The sequence below is a fragment of the Bison bison genome, unplaced genomic scaffold (genome assembly GCF_000754665.1).
Source record: "Bison bison bison isolate TAMUID 2011002044 unplaced genomic scaffold, Bison_UMD1.0 scf7180017863702, whole genome shotgun sequence".
NCBI lineage: Eukaryota > Metazoa > Chordata > Mammalia > Artiodactyla > Bovidae > Bison > Bison bison.
Genome location: NW_011494274.1, coordinates 4,348,923 through 4,355,024, shown reverse-complemented (window position 1 = coordinate 4,355,024; position 6,102 = coordinate 4,348,923).

Genomic DNA, 6,102 nt, shown 5'->3' with positions numbered 1-6,102 from the left:
CCCTGATGCTGGGAAAGATTGAAGGCAGGAGGAGAAGGGGGCAACAGAGGATGAGATGGTTGGATGGCATCACCAACTCAATGGACATGCGTTTGAGCAAACTCTGGGAGATAGTGAAGGACAGGGAAGCCTGGTGTGCTGCAGTTCATGGGGTCATAAAGAGTCAGACATGATTTAGCAACTGACCAACAGCAATCCAAGACTGTGGGCTGACCTCAAAGGAGTTGTAACAATCCCTCTTGGCTTCCCTTTTTATGCTTTTTGTCTCCTCCTCTTGGTTCTGTCCTGTGCAAAATAGGGCTTGCACCAGCCACCAATCAGGAAAGGGAATGCAAATCGACAGAGGCTCAAGGATGGTTGACAGTTGCAAGTTACATAACAGCAGGTTCTGCTGCACATGTCTTTCCCATAATTCAGCCTGTTATAATCAGATGTATGTAGATATAGAATATTTATGAACCAGTAATAGGCTCCTAGCTGCCTAAGGTTACTTGAGGAAGCCCCTGTAGTTAGTTTGTATCCAGTGTGTGCCTAGGGACATGTGCAGGAGCCAGAAAAGTCTCTGTGGTTATTTTTGTAGCATATCTGTGAGCTCTCCTGGGCTGGTCTCAGGTGTGGTTTAGACATCAGCTTGCATCCTTTTAGGCTAGGCCACCCCTTATTGCTCATGCCTAACTTCCTGCCTAACAAGACCAACAGATCTGTGTATGGATTTCATTTTCCGGCTGTGGGACCTCACAAACACTAAGCTTATTATCTTATGTGAAGCTGTTTCTTCATCTGGAAAGATAATAAGAAACGTCATTTGCCAGGGTCATTAAAAATTTAATGACACAGAAACATGTAAAGCTCTTTCTGAGGCCCAGCACTTGGCAGTCCCTATATAACTGTGAGTTTCCTTTCCTCTTTGAGGTCAACACAATGACTCATATTTAAAGAACTGCCACAAGAGATTAACATTAGTTCATGTGTTTTCAGTTGTATAACAGGATGTTGAGCTGTTCATTTTAATGGAGACTTAAAAATGCAAGAGAAAATATTCCAAGTATCCAGAACCAATTTCAGGACACTAAAACCTCATCCCAGAGGGAGAGAATAGAGAGTGAAAGAAGATTTATGATAAAAATTTCTATGAAGTGAAGCTAGGGACTCAGATGTACGCCCAAGTTCAGAACAGCATTATTCACAGTAATCTAAAGAAGATAGTAACCCAAGTGTCTGTTGACCAATGAACAGGTAGACAAAATGTAGTGTACACATATGATGGAATAGTATTCTGCCTTTCAAAGGAACTTAGAATTTTAACACATGCCACAACAGAAAGGAACCTTGAAGACATTATGCTAAGTGAAATAAGCCGGTAACAGTAGGGAAAATATTGCATGATTGCAGTCAAATGAGGTTCCTGCAACAGCTACATTTATAGAGAGAGAAAATAGAATGCTTGTTTGAGGTTGTTGAGGGTAGTAAAAATGGACAATCTGTGTTTAATGAGTACAAAGTTTCAGTTTGGGAAGATGTCAAAGTTCTGGAGGTATGTAGTGATGACAGTTGTACAACAATGTGAATGTGCTTAATGCCACTGAACTGCACACTTAAAAAATGGTTACAATCGGGACTTGCCTGGTGGTCCAGTAGCTAAGATTCCAAACTCCCAGTGCAGGGGGCCTGGGTTTGATCCCTGGTCAAGGAACTAGATCCCACCTGACGCAACTGAAGCGTTCACATGTTACAACTAAAGGCCCCACATGCCACAACTTAGAAAGATCCCATGTGCCGCAACAAAGGGGGAAGATCCCACCTTTTGCCACGTGTGACAACTGAGATTTGGTGCAGCCAAAAACAAACAAACAAAAACCTTCTTAAAAAAAAGAAAAAGTAAATTGTCATGTACTTTAACCACAAGAAAAAAATTTTGATGAAAATAGAATAATTCTATAAAGGACTTTTTCTGAAGGAAAGCTTTGGAGTGTAATGAGGACTTCCAGCAGTGGTTGGAACCATAGACTGGAGCCTGGCTCTTGCCTTAGGGAACCAAGGCAGCCTGTGGCTGCAGAGCAGAGGGCTGACTTTAGGAAGTACTTTTCCCCATCCAGATGCTATAATCTCTGATGAAGTCCCAGAAATGTTGCAATATCGCACCTGGGTCCAGAGCGTGCAAAACCATCACGTAAGAACTTCTCTGTCTTCCTCTCCCTTCCCTCCTTCCTGAGCTAGTCCTGGACAGGTGTGGTTTATAGTCACAGTGCTGAAAGGCAGGAGGATTTGGGTAAGGAGAAGCTGCCCAGATGCCAGGGCAGAGAGTTGAGGTCCTACCTGGCAGGTATGGAAGCTAGACCTCTAGGAAGTCTTGCCTTTCGATGAATATTGCAGTGTTAATGTAGTGAACGAAGCTTCCTAAATTCTGAATCAGGACGGGGTTTTGTGATAAAGCAATCAAAGTATTGTCCATCCTTAAAAGGAATGAAAATAACCAAAAGGTGGAAAAAAGTCAAAATGTTCATCAAAAAATAAATAAGATTTTGAAAACAATAAATAAATAAATAAATAAAATGTGGATATACATCGTGCAAACATTTTTTATTTTTTAAAATTGAAATATAATTGATGTACAATATTATGTTAATTTCAGGTGTACTACATAGTGATTTGATATTTGCATACATTATGAAATGATGACCACAATAAATCTAGTAACCACCTATCCCCTACAAAATTATTACAATATTGACCATATTTTTTTTGCTACATATTACATGCATTTGGATGATTTATTTTATAACTGGCAGTTTGTACCTCATAATCCTCTTCACCTAAGTTTGCCTTCCTATTCCCCCATCCCACACCCCCAGGACAGCAACCCTCCTTTTGTTTTCTGTATCTATTGGTGGTGGTGGCGTTTAGTCGCTAAGTTGCGTCTAACTCTTTGTGACCCCATGGACTGTAGCCCTCCAGGCTCCTCTGTCCATGGGATTTCTCAGGCAAGAACACTGGAGTGGGTGGCCATTTCCTTCTCCAGGGGATCTTCCTGATGCGGGGTAGAACCCACATCTGCTGCATTGGCAGACGGACTGATTACCATTGAGCCGCCTGGGAAGTCCTGATATGCATATATACATATTCTTCTTCCTTCCTTGACTTCTGTCTGTCTGAAAGCTCTAGGAAGGAGAGATTTTCTTTCTTTAATCTATGAGTCTGTTTTCATTTTGCTTTGTCCTTAGATTCCACATACAAGTGAGATCCTATGGTATTTTCCTTCTCTGTCTGACTTATTTCTCTTAGTATTATACCTTCTAGATCTATTTGTTTTATTGTAAATGGCAACATTTCATTTTTTTATGGCTGAGTAATTTTCCATTGTAAATGTACATCACATCTTCTTTATCCGTTTGTCTGTGGGTGGGCACTTAGGTTGCTTCCATGTCATGGTTATCGTAAATAATGCTGCAATGAGCATGGTGTGCATATCTTTTCAAATTTGTGTTTTTGTTTTCTTCAGATAAATGTCCAGAGATGAAATTATTGGATCATATGGCAGCTCTATTTTTAATTTTTTGAGGGACGTTCATAATGTCTTCCATAGTGGCTATACCAGTTTACAATGCCGCCAACAGTGCGCAAAGGTCCCCTATTCTCCACATCTTTGCCAACACTTGTTATTGTTGTCTTTTGGATGATAGCCACTCTGGTAGGTGTGGGGTGGTATCTAATTTGTGGTTTTAATTTGCATTTCCCTAATGATTAGTTATATTGAGCATCTTTTCATGTGTCTGTTGGCCATCTGTATGTCTTCTTAGGAAAAATGTCCATTCAGATCTTCTGCCTACTTTTTGAATTGGATTGTTGGTTTTTCTAATGTTGAGCTGTGCAAGCCCTTTATATATTCTGGATAGTGAAAGTGAAAATTGCTCAGTCATGTCCAACTCTTTGCAACCCCAAATCTCCAGGCCAGAATACTGGAGTGGGTAGCCTTTCCCTCCTCCAAGGGATCTTCTCAACCCAGGGATTGAACCCAGGTCTCCTGCATTGCAGGCAGTTTCTTTACCAGCTGAGCCACAAGGGAAGCCCAAAATACTGGAATGGGCCACCTATCCCTTCTCCAGTGGCTCTTCCTGACCCAAGAATCAAACCAGAGTCTGCTGCATTGCAGGTCAATTCTTTACCAACTGAGCTATGAGGGAAGCCCATATTCTTGATATTAACTCCAGTTCCAGAAAAATATCTATTTCTGCTTTATTGACTATGCCAAAGCCTTTGACTGTGTGGATCACAATAAACTGTGGAAAATTCTTAAAGAGATGGGAATACCAGACCATCTGACCTGTCCCTTGAGAAACCTGTATGCAGGTCAGGAAGCAATAGTTAGAACTGGACATGGAACGACAGACTGGTTCAAAATAGGAAAAGGAGTACATCAAGGCTGTATATTTTCACCCTGCTTATTTAACTTATATGCAGAGTACATCATGAGAAATGCTGGGCTAGAGCAAGCACAAGCTGGAATCAAGATTGCCGGGAGAAATATCAATAACTTCAGATATGCAGATGACACCACCCTGATGGCAGAAAGTGAAGAGGAACTAAAAAGCCTCTTGATGAATGTGAAAGAAGAGAGTGAAAAAGTTGGCTTAAAGCTCAACATTCAGAAAACGAAGATCACGGTATCTGGTCCCCTCACTTCATGGGAAATAGATGGGGAAGCATTGGAAACAGTGTCAGACTTTATTGTTTTGGGCTCCAAAATCACTGCAGATAGTGATTGCAGCCATGAAATTAAAACATGTTTACTCCTTGGAAGGAAAGTTATGACCAACCTAGATGGCATATTGAAAAGCAGAGACATTACTTTGCCAACAAAGATCCATCTAGTCAAGGCTATCATTTTTCCAGTAGTCATGTATGGATGTGAGAGTTGGACAGTGAAGAAAGCTGAGCACCGAAGAATTGATGCTTTTGAACTGTAGTGTTAGAGAAGACTCTTGAGAGTCCAAGAGTGTTGGACTGCAAAAAGATCCAACCAGTCCATCTTAAAGGAGATCAGACCTGGGTGTTCATTGGAAGGACTGATGTTGAAGCTGAAACTCCAATGCTTTGGCCACCTCATGCGAAGAGTTGACTCATTGGAAAAGACCCTAATGCTGGGAAGGATTGGGGGCAGGAAGAGAAGGGGATGACAGAGGATGAGGTGGCTGGATGGCATAACCAACTCAATGGACATGGGTTTGGGTGAACTCCGGGAGTTGGTGATGGACAGGGAGGCCTGGCGTGCTGCAATTCATGGGGTTGCAAAGAGTTGGACATGACTGAGTGACTGAACTGAACTGAGATACATCATTGCAAATATCTTCTCCCACATAGTAGGTGGCCTTTCCATCTTGTTGATTGTTTCTTTCTCTGTGCAAAAGATTCTTAGTTTGATGTAGTCCCATTCATTTATGTTTGTGTTTGTTTCCCTTGCCCGTGAAGACAGATCCAAAAATATATTGATAAGATCAATGTCAAAAAGTATAGACTCTTTTGCATGTAACTGTCCAATTTTCTTCATACCATTTTTTGAGGAAGTTGTTTTTCCCTCTTTGTATATAATTACCTCCTTTTTAACAGATTAATTGACTGTATACCCTTGCGCCATTTTAGGCTCTCTGTTCTGTTCTCTTGATACATGTGTCTGTTTTTGTCTCAGCCCCATACTGTTTTGATTACTGTGACTTTGTAATATAGTTTGAAAACAAGGAGCATGATACCTTCAGCATTGCTCTTCTTTTTTCAAGATTACTTTGGTTATGAGAGGTCTTTCATGGTTCCATACAAATTTTAGAATTATTCTAGTTTTGTGCAAAATGCCATTGGCATTTTCACAGATCAGAGATCAGTCGAATCAGATCAGTCGCTCAGTCATGTCCGACTCTTTGCGACCCCATGAATCACAGCACGCCAGGCCTCCCTGTCCATCACCAACTCCTGGAGTTCACTCAAACTCACGTCCATCGAGTCAGTGATGCTATCCAGCCATCTCATCCTCTGTCGTCCTCTTCTCCTCCTGCCCCCAATCCCTCCCAGCATCAGAGTCTTTTCCAATGAGTCAACTCTTCGCATGAGGTG